The sequence below is a fragment of the Equus przewalskii genome, chromosome 7, assembly GCF_037783145.1.
Source record: "Equus przewalskii isolate Varuska chromosome 7, EquPr2, whole genome shotgun sequence".
NCBI classification, from domain to species: domain Eukaryota; kingdom Metazoa; phylum Chordata; class Mammalia; order Perissodactyla; family Equidae; genus Equus; species Equus przewalskii.
This window is the reverse complement of record NC_091837.1, coordinates 74736514-74758151: the sequence shown is the minus strand read 5'-3', so window position 1 is coordinate 74758151 and position 21638 is coordinate 74736514. Positions and strand designations below refer to the sequence as shown.

Below are 21638 nucleotides of genomic sequence, written 5' to 3'. Positions count from 1 at the left end.
AGGGGCATATTGAAGTCCCCCAGGGTAGTTTCCCCGCAGGCATCAAAGATGTGGCCACACAGGTTAACTGAACTGGCTGTATGACAAGAATGGGCGACACTGGCATGCCAAAGGGAAATCTGGGAAAGTGGGATGGGATGTAATATGTGCAAGTGGGAAAGAAGACACTTCAACTCTCTCCCAAGAGGCGTTTGGAAAGCCACAGTTTTGAATGGATGATAGTTGAGAAATGTTGCCTCTTCTTCGAATATTTAGGTTTGCACAGGAAACAAAGAAAAGTGACTGATGTCCTGTTGTTGAAAAGCAGAGTTTCGTGAAAAGAAGTCAGATTTTGGATTCTAGACCTGCTTGGGACTTATCTAACGTTTTAGCCTAGTTGCAAACATCCCCAACAGCAACACCGTCCTGCGAGCCTCAAAATGCACTGATGAAACCACATAACATTTTCTCTCCCTTACTTTCATGTCTTTAAAAAAAATTATAAAAATAACACATCAATACATTCTCAAACATTCAAACACTTAAGTAGTTTGAGTAAAATATAAAAGGGATAACTACATTGAATTTATAGATTAATTTGGAGAGAATTGCTTAGCTATAGAGACTTGCTATTTAGGAAATTTTCTCTCCCTCTCACCCCCCATTTACGAAGATTTACTTATGTGGTTTCAGTAAAGTTTTATACTTTTTAAAAGTGTTCTTGTTAATTTTATTCTTAGGTATTTTTTTTAAAGCAGGATTTTTTTTTTCCATTACAATTTTTAGTTGGTTAACTGATGTATAGGAAAATTCTTTTTTTGTACGTTGAGCTTATAACCATAACATTACTAAGCTTTCTTAGTAGCCTCTGGTAGTTTGCTTTTTTTTTTTAAGTTGATTAAGATTTTCTAGGAAGAAATTCATTAGCAAATATTGACAGTGTTGTCTCTTAGAGTATCTTTCCAGTTTGTTTCTCTTGTGCTAGTTTACTGGCAAAGACCTCCAGTAAGTTGTTAAAAGAACAGTGGGGATACAAGGTCAGCTTTGCCTTTTCTGACTTGAGCAAAGAATCTTCTAGTGCTTCATCATTAAATAAATAGGCTTCCAGTAGGTTAAGAAAATTTTCTTCTGATCCATGACATCTTAAGACGAATTATGCGTGTGTGTGTTCCAACTAAAGCCATATGTATATATATAAAATAGAATTTAGAACTTTGTCATACTAAAAAACTTTCTGAGATAAACCCTGCTTTGCCAGTCTATATAAAAATTCATATTCCATATATTTTTATGTTCTATACGTTTACATTTTATTTAAAATTTTATATAAACTGGCAAAGCAGGGTTTAATATAAAATGGAAAACAGGGTTTATCCTGGAAATTTTGTGGCTAAATTCCACATGCCCTATGTTAACCAGGGATATTGTTACTTTCAGGGTTCTACCTGGAGAGAAGCCTGTCATTTTCTTTTTTGTTACTTTGCCTAATTGACATCTCACCTTTAGGATGCTCATGTCAAATGTATCACGAAATTTTCCTACTTCTTTATGTGCCTTAAATAGCTTATCTAAAACAGAAATTTTTGACATTTGGGAGAAATTGCCTGGAGCTGGTTCTTTAGAACTGAATTTTGACTAACCTTTCAATTCTAACTCTGTATGTCAATTGTGATAGTTTATTTTGTCGTAGGGAACATCCATTTTCTAGACTTCATAAATTATTCCATAAAAGTATACATACAATTCTTTTACATTAAAAAATTCCTTATCTATATCTTAAGATTTTTATCCAGATGAGAGTTTGTAATCCTTTTGATTTGTGTTTTCTCTTCTCAGATTTACCAGAGGTTTGTCTTGTCTTTGGTATTTTCAAAGAAACTTCTTTTGGTTTTATCAATAATCTACATTTTATTTTTGTTTCATAAATTTCTTTTTAAATTTTAATAATTCATTATATATTTTTTTACTATTTTGCACTTTTTCTAACTTCTTATATTGTATGTCTAATTCATTTAATTTTTATATTTACGTATTCTAATATGCAGTTTCAGGCCATAATTTTGCACTTGATTACTGCTTTGGCTGCATCCCATAGATTCTTTTACATACCACTGTCATTGCCATTGATTTCTGTATTGTTTTTAATGTCATTTTTGAATTCCTGTTTAGCCTAAGAGTTATTTAAAACACTGTTTTAAAATTTCCACTTTAAAAAGATGTTTTTCATAGTGGCAGGATGACTATAATTTTGTTTTTGACTTCTTATTTTATTGTATGTGGGGTGGGGAATTGGCAAGGATATTTCCTACTTTGGGGTGATTAATTGAGATTTTATTATCAGTTTTTTCAATCAGTATTTGATTTTTTAATGTTTTTTAACATTCCATATACATATGAAAAGATGTGCGCTCTCTGTTTTCTCTGTGTTAATATTTTTAACAATGTATTATTTATTTTCAGTCTCCTGGGCGTTAAATTTCTGTGAGAAATTTGTTGTAGTCTTCCACTTTGATTATGGACTTATTAATTTCTCATGTATTCACACTTTTAAAATATACCTCAAAGCTGTGTCATAAATAAACATTAGAGGTTATGACTTTTCTATTTTTGGTAGTCTAGAATAGTATCATCAATATGGAATATTCTTTTTTCTTTTTGTTGATGTTGTCTAGGATTGACTTTCATCTGGTAGTAATGTTGATAAACATGCTTTCTTTTTGTAGATTTTATCTTATATATCTTTTGTATCTTTTTATTTTCCATATTCCATGCCTGTTTTATTCTTGCTAGTCTGTTATACACAGCATTTAGCTTGACATTTTTCTAGCCTAATGTGACAGCCACTGTAATTTAATTGAGGAATATAATCTCAAAATAAACAACAAAATAACGTTACATTTATAGTCATTAAAATATGTTGGACTTATTCATGACATGTTAATTTTTATATTTCCTAAGTTTTCTTGTTTAGTTTCTTACATTTTCTAGGCTTGATCACATTGCCTTTGTTTTATTTCTTTACTGCTTTATTTCCCCTAATGATATGAGAATTACATATGTTATTTTTTCCTTGTAAAAATTACTCTTTCATTTTTAGCTCACATCTTTAAGTTTAGAGTTGGTTAGTATCTATATACTTCCTGAACAAGGTAAGAATAAATCTTAGCACATTTTTAATTCCCTGATTTCTTCAACTACTCATCTCCTTTACCTTCCGTGTTGAGATCAGTATACTTCCTTCCGGATTTTTCTTTCTTTATTGCATCAACAATTACATAGACGCTAGTTTAAGATTTGCTTGCCACATCTTACTATTCCTTGCAGACCATGCCATTTCTTTTTTGTTTATTTTTGTCGTTGTATGGTTATACATCCTTGTGTAATTCTTTCAGAAGTGTGGAGATATATTTTCAGAATTCTTGCATTTTCTAGATTGTCTTTATTTTCACCAACTTTATGAATGCAACTTGGCTAGATATGGAATTCAAGTTCTAAAGTCATGTGCCCCCTTTTTCCATCTCATTTTTGTCCTGGCTTGTCTAGCAGCTGTAAGTACAGCACCTCAATTAATCACTGATGATTGCATCAGACTCCCCTCCAGATCCATTTCTGTATTGACCCGGGATTGGGGCACCCTGGACTTAGCTCTTTCTCCTTGCAGTCTTCTTCTGGCTTGGCTTATGAGTCATTCTTTTTCCCACTATAGAGCCAATCTATCTCCTTTCCTCTTTCAAGAACAGTTCAAAATGTCTAGTCTGTGGAAGGTGGTCTTTCTCATTTTTCAGCACTTACCGGTATGTATATCTCTTCTAAATCTGCACATATTTATGCACACGCATGCTCGTTTATGAGGTATGGGGTTGGAGGGAGAGTAGACACGTATTTTCAATCTATCATCCCAAGCAGGCCTTCCTACACAGATCTTTTTTAAAAATTTTTTTATTGTGGTAAAAAGCACATAACATAAAATTTACCATCTTAACCATTTCTAATTGTATAGTTCAGTAGTGTTAAGTATATTCATATTATTGATCCACCAATCTCCAGAACTTGTTCATCTTAACACCTCCCTGTTCTCCCCTCCTCCCCAGCCCCTGGCAACCGCCGTTCTACTTTCCGTCCATATGAATTTGACTACTGTGGGTACCTCATGTAAGTGGGATCATACTGTATTTGTCTTATTTCACTTAGTGTAATGTCCTCAAAGCCAGCCCTGGTGGTCCGGTGGTTAAGATTCGGTACTCTCACTTTCATGGCCCAGGTTCGTTTCTCTGTCTGGGAACCACAGCGCCTGTCTGTCAGTTGTCACACTGGCAGCTGCACGTTGCTGTGATGCTGAAAGCTATGACACTGATATTTCAAATACCAGCAGGGTCCCCCATGGTGGACAGGTTTCACTGGGGCCTCCACACTAAGACAGACTAGGAAAAAGGACCTGCCCACCCATTTCTGAAAAAATTGGCCATGAAAATCCTATGAATAGCAGTGGAGCACTGCCTGTTATAGCCGCAGAAGATGAGAGGATGGAGCAAAAAGACTGAGCAGGGTTCCGCTTTCCTGTACACAGGGTCGCTAGGAGTCAGAATTGACTCACGGCGCTAACAATAACAGTAATGTCCTCAAGGTCCATCCGTGTTGTAGCATGTGTCAGAATTTCCTTCCTTTTTGAGGCTGAATAATTTTCCATTCTATGTCCATACTACTTTTTGTTTATCTATTCATCCATCCATGAACACTTGGGTTGCTTCCACCCCTTGGCTATGGTGCTGTTATGAACAAAGATATGCCTGCGTAGAATTGTGTGCATTCTTAGTGCTTTTACGTACTGTAGAGAATGAGACACTGATATTATCCTCATTTTACAAATTAGAAAACTGAGAAATTGAGTCATTTTATTCATTTATTCTTTCATTTATTTATCCATTAATCTGGTTGTGAAATTTGTATTGACTCTCTGCTATATGTAATAGTACTAGGTGGCAAGGGCACGAGGATCCCAACTTCTAGGACCTTACAGTTCTAGGACCTCCAGAGGGTGGAGACAGGTGGGTTACAACATAGACTTGAAAACGTAATTTCAGCATGGCGGATTTTCAGCTCCATGCATGCTTGAGACACGAGCCAGGTGCAGGGGAGTACGGCAGAGGCATCTCTCTATCCTACTGATGACTGAGGAGTGACTTCCCAGCTAAAGTGTTGTCATTTATTAAAATTCATGCTGTAAATGTAGGCCAGGGTTGACTCTCTGCTCCCACCATCTAGTACAGTGCCTGGTCCCTAGTTGTCACTTCAAAAATAAACCAAGAATGAATGAACAAAGAAAGCTTTCCTGACTCTCACTTTGGCACTTCTTTTACTCTGATATACTTGTCTCAGGGGCTACATGTGACAAATGCTGCATGCGTATCATTTCTTTACTCCTCCAAGCAACTCTGTGAAAAGGTACAGTTATCATCTCTGTTCCACAAATGAAGAGACCGGGGCTAGGGGAAGCTAAGTCACTTGTCTAAGAGGACTTGGACCCTGGGCCTTGCAATTTAGGCCTTACGTACTTACATGCCTTCCCTTCTTCTTCTGTTCTATTCGTTATTTCCATACCTAGTAACTGGCCCTTAGTTAATATTCCCTTTGCCTGATCCACAACTTTTTAGCTGATCTTCTCTTCCGGCAAGTTGGTGTATTTTATTCCTGTCTATCAAGACTCTCTCATCCCTTTCTTCACACTCTGAGGCCTAATTAGATCTCTGAGCTCTAAAATTTGCAGGACAGTTGTCATTTGTACCACGCACACCTAGGGTGCCCTAAAAACCTTGTTCGGGAAAGTGATCTGCATGGTGAGTGGCCCGCTCTGAATTAGGAGGACTTCCTAAGGTGCCGACTGAAGCTCTTTGCTGTTTTGCCTGGTTGACTGAATGCTCTTCTCTTATAACCTGAACTTGTGATTGAGGGTCAGAACGTGCTTGTTCTGGGGATGCCGCTCCTGGGGTAAGGGAGCACTCCGCCCCTGAAGCCCTATTCTCCAGGACACAGGACAACCCGGATGGGACGTGAGCTCAGTATGGGAAGCTGCAGCTCCCCTTTGATCCATTGCAGGATGCGTAAAAAAAGGCATGTTCTGAAAGCAAACAATGCACAGCTCTCTGCTCCTGCAGATTGACAAGTTGATGTTTGAGCAGTAGCCAAATAACCCAGTTTAGTGAACTGCTGAATTTTGACTTTTATAAACATTTAATGAATACATTTTTATTTATGTCAGCTTAAAGAAAATCCAGCTGCTGGTATCCTCCCTCCCATTCCTTTTTTTACCTTAATGCCAAAATTAGAGTATTTAAATATTTTAAAATTTCATGGAGAGCACCTGTGCAGGTGTGAGGGCAATACGGATTCACGGGGAGGGTTTATGAAGTTGGTTGTCTTGTGTGCTTGCTAGGAATGTGTATTTCCTCACAAGGGCTGTAGCTTGCTGCCTGACCCTTCATGGACTTCTGTCACTTCCGCCTCTGACTTGCAAAGGAAAGGAGCAGGGGGACAAATTTATGAACTGGTCCTTAGATCAGGTGGACTTCCGGTTTCTCTGACCATCTGCTTGACTTTTAGTCTAGTCTCCATGGACTTTCTCTCTATGCCAGTTTAAAAAATTCTATGACTCTAAGAAAGGGACAGAGTATGTCTTAGAGGAGTCTGCAGCTTTTAACCCCACTACTGAGAAGGCACTCTGAGTCGCCTTCCTTAAGTTTAAAAATATGTAAAATTTGTTGTACTGACACATTAAACTTTTGGAACTTTTTTATTATGGAAATTTTGAATTATGACCAAAAAAATAGAGAAAATTGCAAAATGCTCTACCATATATCCATCGTCCAGTTTCAATAGATGTCAACATCTTCTCAGTCTTTTTTATATAGCATCCCTTCTACTTTATGTTTCTGACATTATAAGACAAATTCAAGATGGCATATTATTTCACCTGTTAACATTTCAGGAGCATCTCTAACAAATAAGCCCCTTCTTTTTGCTTTTCATAGCCACAATGCCATTATTACAGCTAGCAAAACTTTTGATAATACTCTAACAGTATACTGAGATTTTCCCCACTTGTCTCATAAATGTCTTTTTACAGTTGGCGTGTTTGAATTGGAATCCAAAGAAGGGCCACGCGTTTTTTGATTATGATGTCTGTTAAGTCTTTGTAAAATCTCTAACTTTCCTCATTCCTCCCCTTTTTAATGTTAGACCTGGATCATTTTTCTCTGTATACTGTCCCAAGTCTAGATTTGGCTGATTGCTTCCTTGTGGTGTTACTGAACATGTTGTTCTGTTCTCCGTATCTCCTGTAAACTGATAGTTGGTCTAAAGGCTTCATAAAATATATGCACATTTTTTTTCATGGGTCATCTTGTCTACATTATTTCTCCTCACGTCAAGAGACAGATTATCTGGTCATGCACTTTTCGTGATGCTTAGATTGACCAGAAAATTTGTGTGCTGCCAACCTGCTCTTTCTATTGTAAAGTTTCCCATTGTCTATCACCTATTGGTTTTAGGATCTATTGATAATTATTTCAGTGGCGGTTACAAAATACTGAAGACAAATTAATTTAATGAAGTTTCTTCTTGTTATTAAACCTTATCTGGAGTTTGGTCATGCATAAATCATTCCTTTTGCATATTTTTACAGCTTTTCTTTGTATTTTGTATTCTTTCTTCTGGCTGAGTGTATAGGATGCCTTGCAAACCTAACTCACTCACTTCCCTAGATGAGGCAAGTGTTTCTACCCTTCTCTAATAACTTGTTTATTTGCTCATGGCTTTGCATATCCATAAATGAAACTCGTGTTGTACTGTGATTTATCTCCGGTGTTTAGAACAGTTCCTGGAACATGATAGTGATATTTATTGAAAGAACAACCTCATGAGTTGTACTTCTTCTCTAAAGACATCCTTTGCACTTCTCGATGCATTGATAAATGTGCCAGCAAACAATAGGAGCCTGCAACTTGATCGAACTGTGAAAATATTGTTGATGTGTCATCATTTCCTCAACTCCTTTAGCTAGTATTGGCCATTTCAGACAAAGGAGTAGAAGTTTCAAGAGCTGTTATCTATGTTGGCAAAAGGAGAGAGGATGGCAGATGGGCGTGTTGGTGTTTGAATGGGTACAGTATACAAATAAATTAATATAAATATGAATATATTAAAATAGATGTAATTACCCCCCCAACACAAACACACACAGCTGGTCTATTCCAGGTTCCTCTGACAAGTTTAGAGCTGTGTGCTGTAAAACTTAAGACAAACTTGGTTTTGAATGTGGAGCACCCATTTCAGAGCAAAGTTCTCATTGGGTCCTGAGAGAAATAGATCTTTATCTCTACTGCGTGAATGAAACCTCACTGGTTGAACGATTTCTTATTTTGGGTACATAAAATTTTCTTCAAGTAGCTGTGAAAAGTAAGTGTCCAGTTAACTAGTTTACAAATCAAAACAACCAAAAATGTTAATAGGTATGATTCGTCGTTCTGAATATGAAAATGCTCTCTAGGAGAAATAAAATTACCATGTGGCAAATAATAAGCAAATGTCTACACTGTCTCCGTGTAGGAGATCTACCAGGTGTGGACAGCCTGGACGTGTTCAAATACACGTGTTTAACCTGAGCAGGCTAGTTGTGAATATTCTAAGGGAATTGAAGGCCACTTCTACTCTAAATAGGTTTATGTGTTGACAGTGTTCCGAAAAGTAATTAAAAGATTATTGTTGCAGTAAATTTTCTTTAAAACCATGCCTTAAGCACTTTATGGAAAAAGAACTTTTATAGGCGACAGTCCCTTAATGAGAACCCTTGGAGCCATAGACATTTCAGGAATTCTTTGCCTTTTAGGAAATTAATATGGAGAGCGTAACTTGTACTGTGTAACCTCCCTTGGAGTCTGATGCAGCATCCCGTAATTAAATAGATGCCATTTCTGTAGCAAACACGTGAATAGTTACACCTAGTAGGATAAAAAAAGATAGATTGTAGATATCCTCACATCAGTTCAGGTCAGGTTTGTCACAAAACTACAGATTTGGAATTTCACAATTGAAGACAAGCCCTGTAAATCAACAGTAAATAAATATATATCTACCTTTTCTGGAGAAAAGACGCCAAGTAACGAGTAAAGCAAATATCATTGTTAGAGGATTTTAAGCCCAACATATCAATGACATGCTTCTTTCAGTTCACATAAGATTTAGAAATATAAAGAAGCCCTATCTACATGGCTAAAAATATATATTTTAATGATTTTAGAAATAGCCCATCCCATCTCAAAAACCTTAGTCTTCAACCTGTTTGTCCCTCAAAGCCTGTTGAGCTGGAAGACTGATGGCCTCTCTCTGGAAGGCCTGCTGTCGCTTGGGGAGCATTAGAGGGCTGACTTTTGGGGTCTGAGAAAAACAGCATTATTACTGTATTCTGCCACTGTGCTTTGCCAAGTAGATGGTACTACTCCATCTAATGCAGGCACTTATCCAGTGCTTCTATGGGAAATTATTTAGGTAAATAAAGTAAGGAAGCTGTAACAGGAAAGGAAGAGATTTTACATATTTGCTAAGCCAGCCCTCTTCTCTATATTTTTATAATGAGTATTAGTAAATCATAAATAGTGACATGATCGACATGTGGACACCTAAAAAGAAAATCAGTTTAGCTTTCATACTTTTACAAATTAGTCAAGTGGGCTTCTCCCTTTTGTATTGACATTGAAAGGGTTTTTTCCAGTATTTTCTGTAGAAAACTCTCAAATACCTGATAAAGCCCTGTGGCAGCTTTCACCTGGGCCCTGCATGCCCAAATATGATCAGATTATCCTTTTTCTTGCTATGAACAAAGTTCAAGAAATATTTCTGAAATGAAGATCATCTTCATTCTGCCTTTTCCTACTATCTAAAATTATCTTGGAGAATTCTACTCGATGAAGTTACTCGAGTATGTTATTTATAAGAAATGTAAGCAAGGGAATTTGCCAAAATAAGACATATTCTAATAGAACAGCTTGATTTGGCTGAAGAATTATCCAGCAATCGTAGAGAGTGGTTAAACCTGTAGATACTTTCTAGAATAATTGACTGCACCCTGCAAGGGCTACTTCTTTAGAACATGCTTTTTCATTAAATGTAAATTTACCCCATCATTTCATATTTTTTCATTTATTTAACAAAACTACTGCTAGGTTTCTCTAAATTGTCATAAACACAAAGTTACCATGGATATCTTTGCGCATATATTTTTGTACGCTTGTCCAATTTTATCCTTTGGGCAAAATTCTAAAATTGAAATTTCAAAGTCATCTGCTTTTAAAATTTTTGCTGTACATTTTAAATCGCCTTCCAGAGAGTTTATACCAGTTTACATTCTCATTACCTGTATATGAAAGAGGACTTCCTCACTGGCAGCTGAAAATTTGTCTTATTGTAATTTGCCAAATATCTTTTCATCTATTTATTGCCAAATTTCAAACTTATTCGTTGTATAAAGGAATGGTTCATGTTCTTCAGCAGTCTATTTAGTTTTTTTCTTATTACAATCTAAGAGCTTTTTATTTGTTAAGGGTGTTTATCTTTCCTTTGAACTATTTGTTGCCAAGATTTTTCTGAACTATTTTTATTTGCGTGGTGTTAAAAACAATTATGTACTCACAGGTTTTAATATGTTCCTTTCATATTTCTCCATCTAATGTCATAGCTAACAAAGGGCTTCTCTTCTTTAAAATTAAAAAGGAAATTTGCTTATATGTTATTCTCTTGCTTTTATGTTTTAACCTTTGCATTTAAGTACCTTTGGCATAAAGTGTGAAGCAAAGACCTACCTAAATTTTTTTCTTCAAATGCTGAACTAATTTTTGGTACCATTTATTGAATAATTTCTTGTTTCCTCATTGATTTTTAAATGACATTTTTATCATAAATCTCTCTATACATACTTCCTTTGCTGTGTCTGTCCCTTTTGGCAGCAGTACCAAATTATTTTAATTTACTTTGCTTAAAATATATATGTATATGTATATATAGTAGGTTTTCCCAACTTCTTTGTAAAAATTTTCTTAGCTATAATTATCATGGTCTTAGTTTTCCAGATAAAATTTAGAATCATTTTAGAATTCCGTGTTCTCTTTCTCTTCACTGATTTTAATGTTTGGCTTTCTGTTTGGATTTGCTTTAAAAGTCTAATTTAATTTTGAGTCATCAGATTAATTCCATGCAAGTACTTTTCTGCAAAATATTTGTGTGAAGAGATTAAAGTATTTGGTTCCTTAAAAAATTGATTTACGAGATGATTTTGGTGTTTTGGAAGTCTTTGTGCTGCTGAATCCTTTCATGAATTTTGTTAAACTGGCTTGTGAACTGTTCAGATAATCAGTGTCATATGCTGAATATCTAAATATATTTGTAGTGAGGAATTATCAGACAACATAATAAAATATATGCCTGTCCTGTACCCTTGGAGAGAAAAATAGAATATAGATGGATACAAATGCTGTGCAATTACTATCAGGAAACTTAAAAATTGCAATCCTGTTCTAACTCTGTAAAGGTAGTTGGTGGCTTAGTGTTAAAATATCATCTTTCTCATAAAGATTGAAGGCTGCTTATAAAGTATGTGTTTGAATATTGAGTAAACTGAAAGATTGGAGACTGGTTCGTTTACCTAGGAAAGATTTCGTGGAATAAGTGAGTTCGGAATGGAGTTTAAATGAGGGACACTGTTTAAGTGGGGCGGCTGCAGAGATCCAGGCTGAAGCTCTGAAGCTGGTAGCAGTTAGAGATGATGAGAGAGAAGGTAGCCAGGCAAGGCGCAGATTTCATGTGACTCTCACTGTACTTTGGCCAAGTTGAGGGGAAGATATGCCCCGGGGAGTTTGTATCCTTAGTGCCTAGAACAGTGGCCGGCTCGCAGCAAGTGCTCTGTGCAGCTCAGTGGACTAAATGTGTGGAAGAGGAAAGAGAGGCCTGAAAGGCAGATTGGAGCTAAATTGGCTGTGGGATGGGGGTGGAGGGTGAGCTTTTGCTAGCCCTGTAGGTCTTTCTGCTGAGAGAACAGGCACAACTCTGGGCTTTAGAAGGCTTAATCCTCACAGCAGAATATGAATGTTCTGGGTGCGGCTGGGGTGAGAGGGAGAGTAAGGGGTGAAAATGGCATCCGTAAAATTTTGTAGCATTTCTACCATGGCAAAATAATTGAACTTTGAGAATGTGTCCTATAAAAACTCTATACCTTTATTTTTAGAAAAGGAGTCAGCAAAGTATGGCCTGGAGCCAAATCTGGCCCAGAGCCCATTCTTATAAATAAAGTTTTATTGGAATACACCCTCCCCTGTTTGTTTACATATTGTGCATGGCTGATTTAGTGCTACAACAGCAGAGTTGAGTAGTGGCAAAAGAAGCCATATGACTGGCAAAGACTAAAATATTTACTATCTGGCCCTTTAAGAAAATTTTTGATAATCTCTGTCTTAGAACATTGTTCTTAGTATTTAGTGGTGCTGTTCTGGAACCATTAGACTAGTAAGAAGAGTTCAGACAAATTGGTGCATGAATAGTTTGAGAAAGTTTAGGTCATATCACTCCCTATGAAGAAATATAGCAAAAATTTGTATTGTCTTGAAACTCAGTTCTTAATTTTTCTTCATGATGGGAACCATTGAAATCATGGAAGCGTATTCAGTAGTTAATTTATTAATCAACTAATTAATTAATCCAGTTGGCATTTATTGAGGACTTACTATATACCAGGGCCTACTGTGCTAGAAACCGGGAATATAAAGATGATTGAGGCTCACTTTCTGCACTTGAGGAACCCCCTGACTAGAAAGGAGAAGTCAGGTGCATAAACACTTACTTGCCATACAGTATGAGAAATGTGTCAGCAGGTGAACTTTTTCAGATGAAGTAGAAGGAAAAGTCTAGAAGGGAGAGGATCAAAATGAGAGAAGACTAGGGGGAAAAGAAATAACCAAAAAAATGAAAGAAAAAGAATTTGAACTTTATTAGAGAAGGTAACTGACCACAGTATGGAAATCAAGGTTAGAGGGGAAAGACAAGGCTGTGAAGAGCGGAGGCAAGGGCAGTGGGAGATTTCAGACATAAGAACTGCGATTTCACTTGTTCAAGAGGGCATTTGTTTTACAGCCTAATACTTCCTTGGCCTATTACAAATTTGTATGACATATGAGTGTATTACTTTTATATAAAATATATTGTAACACATAATAATATATTATATAATATATATTAGTATATAGTAAGATATTTTATATATACAATGTATGTAACAGCACTCCTTATCAATGACTAAAGGCTGAGTGAGTGCTAGGAACTTTGATGAGCACATTCTGTTATCTAAGTTAATTCTTACAATGGGGAGGTATAATTCTACCAACATTTCCCAGGCAGGGAACCTGAAGCTTGCAAAGGTTAGATGGCTTGTTCCTGGTTATCCAGGGAGTAAGTGGCACTCACACCCAGGCCTCTCCTACTCTCTTGAGTCAGAGGCTCTTCTGGAGTAAGTTTGAGAGATGAACTTTGATGTTAAGAAGAACTGAAGAGAAACCAGTTGACTCCTCCTAACAGTTGCGGTGAGGGCAAGAGAAACTGAGTGCACAGACTAGAGAGTGGGAGCGTGTGGGGTAGAGGACAAGCCTGGGCTGAGAAGTCAGGCCTCACTGAATTCCTGCCCTGACTCTGCTGCTGGCTAGCCACGTGGCATTGGTCAGGCCGTGTTCCCGCTCTGAATGTCCCTATGTGTTCAGTAGGGGTCATATCGTCTGCTTTTTTAGTGTAAATGTCTGCAGCTGTGCCTGGCTCTTAGAAGACACTCCATTACAGTAGCTGCTGCTACTAGTGAGCAGTAGTTCCCCTTTATCGACGACCCCCAGCAGATGCCTGAAACCGTGGATAGTACTGAACCCTATATACACTATGTTGTTTCCTTTATGTGCATACCTATGATGAAGTGTAATTTATAAATTAGGTGCAGTAAGAGAATATCTGAATTGCCAGCATCACTCCTCTTGCACGTTGGGGCCATGATTGAGTAAAATAAGAGTGACTGAACACAAGCACTGCGATAGCGCAACAGTAGATCTGATAACCAAGAAGGCTGCTGAGTGACGAACAGCGGTAGAGATCTGGTCAAAGCGATGATTCACGTCCTGGGCGGGATGGAGCGGGAGGGCTCGAGATTTCATCATGCTGCTCAGAATGGCAGGCAGTTTAAAACTTATAAATTGTTTATTTCTGGAATTTTCCACTTAATATTTTCAAATTGTATTTGAATGTAGGTAACTGAAACCTCAGATAAGGGAAACTACTGTATGTATTTCCCTTACCGCTACTCTCATTTCACATTCCTCCTCTTCCTCTTAGTACTATTACTGCTACAGGTACTACTATTGTTATTATTAGCAGCAACAGTAGTTGGAATGACTAGTGGAACAGATTTATCCTAAAAAACAAAAAAAATGGGATAAAGTCCTCAATTTGATCAATAGCAATATTTCTTCTGGGTTCATTTCAATATTTAGTGAGCATTTGCCATGGCAGGTCTCTGTACCAGGCACATTAGGGGGTTAAAACATGAACAAGCCATTTCATCTTTCAGCTAGCACATAAACTAGTGTGGCCTTAATGCCATATGTTCTCGGTAAGCCAGGTATACAAGAAAGAGAACTTTGGGAGGTAAACTGTTAACGCCTATTGAAAGCAGACCACTGGAAGCAGAGGCCACACATAGCTCTGGAAGGATAGTCAGGACTTAAATACCTTCACGATGATTTGAAGATTTCATTATGCATTTGCCACTTCACCAGATAACCTCAGTTTCCTCCTGTCGTGTGGTAGGCTTATCACCTTATTTACAAGTTCAGATAGTTATCAGGATACTTTATTTTAGTAAATCTGACAGAGTTGGCCATTAGACTTTAATTGAGCACCTATTCGAGGTGCTAGGTAAGCAGGATGAATGAGATCCTGGTGCCTGTCCTCCAGGAGGACAGTCTCTGCATAAAGATGGTTTTTATAGATCCTCGCTCAGAGGGAAAGGCATTTACAGCAACCTTGAAATGGAACTTTCCCCACCCAATATGAAGAAGACTGACATGTGACAGTTTGATATTCCTCTATTTTACTAAAATAGCAACCTGGCCAAATATGCTTTTCAGCACATTTATTATAGCCACATGTTTATATTTATAGGAGAAGTGGTGCTAATTCCCTAGGATGTTAACAGGTCTTATTCAAATTGTTCTATTTTTACTTTGGAACAAAATTCCTGAAAAGAAACATTTTAAGGCAAGTAGTGATTATAGAATACTTATCAAATTATGTATTAAATGAACTTCCTGAACTAAGAAGGAACATACACTGAAAAGAAGGTAGTTATCTTAAATTCTATAGTTTATAAGATTTCTTCATATCTGCTTTATTGTAGGTTTCTGATTGCTTTTGTGCTTTCTTTTTGTTAAATTTCTACCTTCTCACCAACAAATGTAATCTTCCTTTTAATATGTAATAGATGACCTAGGATTCTAGAATGTATTTTCAGAAACCATGGAAAGACTTCCTCACTTTATTGTATACAATAAATAATGTATTTTTTTTCATTTGAGAGGTAGTCAGATAGGTGAATGCATAAATCTTGCCAACCCTTGCTCAGTTGTAATTTCCACACCAAAATGCATGAGTTTTTACTTGACTATTACTGTGTTATACATTAAGTAATAGTTACCGTGACAACCTTTGCATCACATTATAACATTGAAATATAAGATGTTGTCTTTCTTTATATGGAAAGACAACATATTCGAAGTTTTGAATGGTTGGTGAAATGTAAGCACTGCTAGGATAAATAATTTGTTCAGAGTCAATTGAATTCTTTGAGACTTATGCAAATTTCCAACCAAAACTATAAAGTGCATTCATTTGCTTCTTGTGATGTCATTGAGGAAGTAAAGATTTCTTTAAAAAATCCTGTTTGATTAATATCACATAATATTCGTTAAACACCTATAATTGGCCTTGCAAGGGGAGAAACAAAATTGAACCAGGTATTTGAGGTCATTTTTCAGTGGCTAATGCTATAGTAATAATTTGAGTTTATTTAGCATCACATGATTGATAAAATTCTATCAAATATATTACAGTTTTTATTTTTGCATACCTAGTTGGTTAACTATGACTAGTTTTGATCTCAGGTGCAGCTGAATTAACAGTAACAGTTTGATCATGCTTGCAAAAGCAAAATTAAATGAGCCATTGAAGTAATCCTTCCAAGGATTCGTGGCAGTTCCAAGAAAATGGCCATTTAAGCTGAAATTTTTCAGATGGATTATTGGCTAGTTACTTTATTAATCTGAAAGAACACTAACTATTTCTTGTTGCCAGCATAGTTCTAGGCCATGAGGCTATCATCAACTGTTTATTAGGCCCCCTTATTTAACTCTTTTTCAGTTTTTTTATAATGATTTTTCAAAATTATTCTCTCAGTATATACTTTTCATCTGAAAGTGAAAAGGATCTAACTGACACTTATTTACAACTTTTGAGGAATCTTTTAAATAATAATCAGTGGATCATAACTCATAGTGGGACTATCAATTGGAGGAAGGAGAGCTGGATTTCAGCTCTGCTGGACATTGTACATATGTTGGTTCATCTGCTCCTGGTGACTATGATAGAGCTTTTATCATTCCCTTTTTACAGAGGGAAAAAACAGGGGTTAGAGCAGTTGCAAAACTAACCCCCAGTCACATTGCTTGTCTGCCTCTGAGCTGGAGTTCAGCCTCATCTATTTGACCTCAAAGCCTTCCTTCTTTACTTAGAGAGGTTTGGTTTCTACTTCTGACTTGTTAGAATATGCATTACGTGTTTAAAGTAGAAATAAAAAGACGTTGATCAAAGTCCTTTAAATCTTTGCTAAATGATAATTTCAATAATTTATGTTTCTCTCCAGCACATAACAATCTAAGTCCCTGATTATGAAAGTTATCTTTGCAATCTTATCTTTGGAAGTTTCCCGAGCCCTCTCTTGTTGAAACCAAGCATAGGACAGAAATCAAAATAAATTGTTAAGGTGCCTTCCCGGACCTTCAGGTATTAGGAATAAAGATTGTCCAAAGACTGACCTTCAGTTTTGAGCTTTGAAGTTCAAACGTGGACAGGTGGAAATAGTGTGTTCTTCATTGCCCTTTGGTGCGAGATATATTCTAGGTTGCAGAGTAAGTGCCAACAGCAGCAGAATTATCGCCCCTCCTGCTAGTATAGTAAGTCAGCAATGGCCCTTCTGTGGTCAGAATGGCAAATTCAGCAGCAGCTATTCGACAGGGATTTGCAAAAACTTCCCCATGGCTGTTTGGAATCTTATTCAGCAGTGTCTTTGAAAACCCAATTCTGTGCAGAATTAACTATGTAGAAATGACCTCAGCGGTGATTTTAAAAAGTATTTTAAACAAATCTAATTTGTAAATTTTTCTCAGTGTGTGTTTTGCACTTAGCACTGCAGAGTCTGTTAGGTACCTATACATCGATGCAGCGTTCGTAAGTTTTATAGTGGTTCAGAATTTTATTTCCATAATAATGTAAAGCCTTCCAAAATTCCTGGCTTTATAGAGTCAGTTCGCCATACAAAGCCACTATACATCACTTAGGTTTGTGATGAAAGAATGGAATTGCAGCTGTGTGAGTACCAGAATACCCAAACATGAATTAGACTCACAAGCATTTGGCAATAGTTCAGAAAAGGAGCTTAATCTGGTTTCATCTGAGACTGCTTTTCTCTGTTCTACAGCATCCCCCCAAGATGTTGTGTCTGATATCGGATCACAACGTAATGAGAGTGACGCAAAATCAGAGAAAGCCCGAAGAAACCAGGGGCACATTTGCTTTTCCCCAGAGATTTCTTTTTTCTCCTACTTCTTTTCTTTCTTTCCCAGATGCCAACTCTGAAATTCAAGGTCATTCACCTATTAGATGAATTAATTATAAGCCAAAAAAGCAGCATTCATCATACCCTGACCTCACTCATATCTATAATTAAGGGTAAATATAATCTTCCTTTTTAGAAATGTACCACCCACCCATTACATTTAAAGTGCTGACTGAAATGAAATAATAGTTCAGAGCAAGATGATTTTAGTTTAACAAGAAAAAAGTTGATAATTTAAGCTTGAAGCAGTTAGTTCTATTTTTGATTACCATTCAGTTATAAATCTAGTTTGAGATATATACTACTTTTCTGTTACTCAAGTTTAATTCATGGTTTGCATTCCTGGTTGCATAAGCAAAGTTCAGTAGTTGATCAAGGTTTTTATAAAGCTCCCCCTTCAACAAATGGGGGCAGGGTTGAGAATGTGTTAGAAAGACACTCTGAGACCCAGATCTGATGCAAAACAAACAGAAATTTTAATTGAAAGACATCTTCACAGAAAGCTGCATTTGACAGTTGAGTGGCGATATGTTGGGACTGGCTCTTTGCTGGAAGAATTAGTTGCAGGGGGTGGACCCCAAAATATTTAAACCTGGTTGACAAAGTCAGCATAGTTTATTCTTTGGTTAGGGTATTTTAAGTCTTGAAATTGTTTGTCTTTGAAAGAAAATAACGAGTGAGTAAGGGGAAGGGTTCGTCTCATCACATTGCAGACAGTTAAACAAAATGCTCAACTATGGGTTTAAGATTTACAGGTTAGCTCTGCGAGATGCCACATCTTGCTTCCAGTGTTTCCTGGCAGACTCAGGCAGCCTTCTACTGGGACCCAGCATAACCGCAGAGCATGAGCTTGCACAATGCAAAAACCCTAAAACCTTTATAATCCTATTTAAGGCAAAGATGAATTTGCCCATTTTTAAAGCAGACTTTAGCTTTCAAACTTAACTTTTATGCAGCATAAATTTATCTTCAGATATGTACATTCATGTAGGTAAATTCATGTATAAATGAATGCCTTATCCATTTTTGCAGTAGTAAATTTACCTTATTAAATTGAATGCCATTAACTTTTTAAAATTCATAAACCCAGGTTTTTCAGCCGGTGGAAAATTTTTTGTCTTTCTCGGTGCTACAGAGAGTTAAGCGTGTTACGTAAAGGCCAAACAATAGTAAATGGTCATTGTTCGTTTTGCAAGTATACTCTACAATAAGAACAGACATATTTTTATCTTAATTTTCCCTAGGGGGGTGATTAGGGCCCCATAAGTGTGAGGAAATGCTTATTTTTGTTGCTTTAGAAGAATGATTCTATTGTCTGAGTGAAAAAGAAAAAGGAACAAACAGGTCTAAAAAGAAAGAAACAGGAATGTGCTTTGCAATAAAAAGATTAGCATGAGCCACTAAATGTAAGTGCTATCTGGTCTTAATACTAAGTCACTCTACATAGTTCATCTGGCTGCACATGCAAGAGTTGGAGGCATGATTTATTTACAACTGGCCCATGAAATGATTTTCTTTTAAATTAACAACAAGAAGGTCAGCCACAGGCAGTTAGCTATTTTCTAGTTATCATTTTATATTTTTCACAGCTCTATTGTGAATGCTGCTAAACACAGTATAGGAAGCGTGTTTGTTTTTATGTTGACCCATTGAATGCATCTGCTTTCTGGGGAGTGAAAACCTGTGCCACTAGGACCAACAAGAATTAAGCAATGGTTAAGCTCATTAAAAAGACAAGCAAGCATTTCAACATATGTGCTCAGCCCTTTTCTGAATATTTTGTATAATTTTTGGAGAAAGAAGATTGAAGAAAAGGGGGTCATGCCTGTCTAGAATGCAGTTATCAGAAATACCATTTTCAGACTCCTCTTTCCAAGGAAATGAAGACTCATTTGTAGATTTAACCAACTGTGAGGAGATTGTGATCTAAAGGATTCACTGCGTTGTTGATGGAAATTTCAAAGCAAACTTGGACTTGGACTTATTTAAATATAGACTTTGTTAATAAGATTTACCAAGAGTGAAATTGCAAGTTGATATTCTAAAATTTCAAATGCTATTCCTAAAATGATGAAGTCATTTGATACTATACTGTTGATTCCTGATTTATAGAAAACTATTATAATGAGCTCTATATTTTAGTTTGTCATTGTTCACCATTTTGATATCTTAAGTTCGGAAGAGGCGATAATTGAGCGTGCGAATGTCAGGTTTTTATCTGGTAAATAATCTGGTTTGGATCAGGTATTTGTGTGGTAAATATGAAGATACTCGCAGTGAGTTTATTACTCGAAATGTGCTTCTAACCTAAAATCTCTTCCTTGAAGTTTTGTTTTAAAGTAATGTTTATTATGTATCCTGTGACAAAGTCTTAAACTGGAATCAGTGAAGGCAAGCTTGTCAGTAGCTGATTAGTCGTTTATATATTACTCATCCAACACTCGCAGACGTCCCTCGGAATAGAGAGGATCTCTTTATGATATTTAGCTATATGGCGGTGGAAAGGGGAGGTTTGAATTTTTGATTTTCCAGCTTATGGGTCATATTTGACCAACTGCTTTCACTAGAAGACATGCCACTTTGTTGAGCTATTTAGGAATCAAAAAGACTGTCTTAATTTAAAACAAGGACCCTTTGTTTTAGTTGGTGACTGCCTTGTGAAATTTTTCAGTTCTCAGCGGGTTAACCAGGGAACAGGGGCAGAGTCATAATTGGCCTATTTAGAGTATTTTGCATGTGAATAGTGTGTTAGTGAAGCATCCCTAAGTCTGTTGTGAGTGACATGGTGATTAGAATTTAGATTAGGGAAAACACATTCTGTACTTTATCAAGGACAGTAATTAGTTCAGTCAGTAAAAGTTGATTACAAGTAACGATAAAGTTAGATTTTTAGTACTTAATTTTAAAATTTCTTTATTAAATAGTAAATTTGTTCTTAATATAAATGGTAGTATCTACACTTGTTTTCTTGCATATCAGAATAATTAAAAGAACAATGTGTTCAATGCAGAATATAATCAGGCGATTTATATATTATGGGTAAGTTTATATGTAGCTTTTAGAAAATGTAATATTATTAGATAATCTTTCGTATGTCATCATTTTTGAAAGTTTAGTAATTTGCCACACCGTGATAAGTAATGATATTTGTCAAAGTTTTCTACTGTTCAGGTAAATGTTTAATCTGTGGGGATGTTTTTTAGCTTCTCACCGTCCTCAAGAGGGCATTCTAAAGTCCTTTAATTTGTTCCTGTTAGTTAGAATGCCTACTATTTCTATAATTTTGGAGGTTAATGTGAGGGTTTGAATTGCCTCCCGGTTCGGCTGGCGCTTGCTCTTCTATGGGTGCTGTGCAGGTTCGCGGAGGCCCCTGCTGTGCCGATGCTGAGGGGCCGGGTTCTGATGGAGCGTCTACGCTCACCCCCAATGTGAGCGGCCGGGGGAAGTTGTGTGCATTCAAAAAATCAGATTCTTCTTGCTTCTTGTTCAGAAAGGGCGTGAATAGTTCCCAGATCTGAGCCTAGGTCTAGATAAAGAAAACATTACTCTTCCATAAATGCCCTTTTCTTATAACATTAAAATGTCAGTCGTCTTAAAAGATTCAAATATTGTTGAAAGAGAATCACCTTCTACCTTCCTCTTAAAAGTAAAGAAGTAAAAATCCAGGAACTTTGTGCTAGCTTCCTAGACTCCTTTT

The 21638-nt window shown here is 36.6% G+C and overlaps 1 protein-coding gene across 46 annotated transcripts in view; it reads left to right on the top strand.

The window, feature by feature from the left end:
* The window catches only part of TCF4 (transcription factor 4), a 343125-nt gene that overhangs the window by 200221 nt on the left and 121266 nt on the right, over positions 1 to 21638 (top strand). The window lies entirely within an intron of this gene.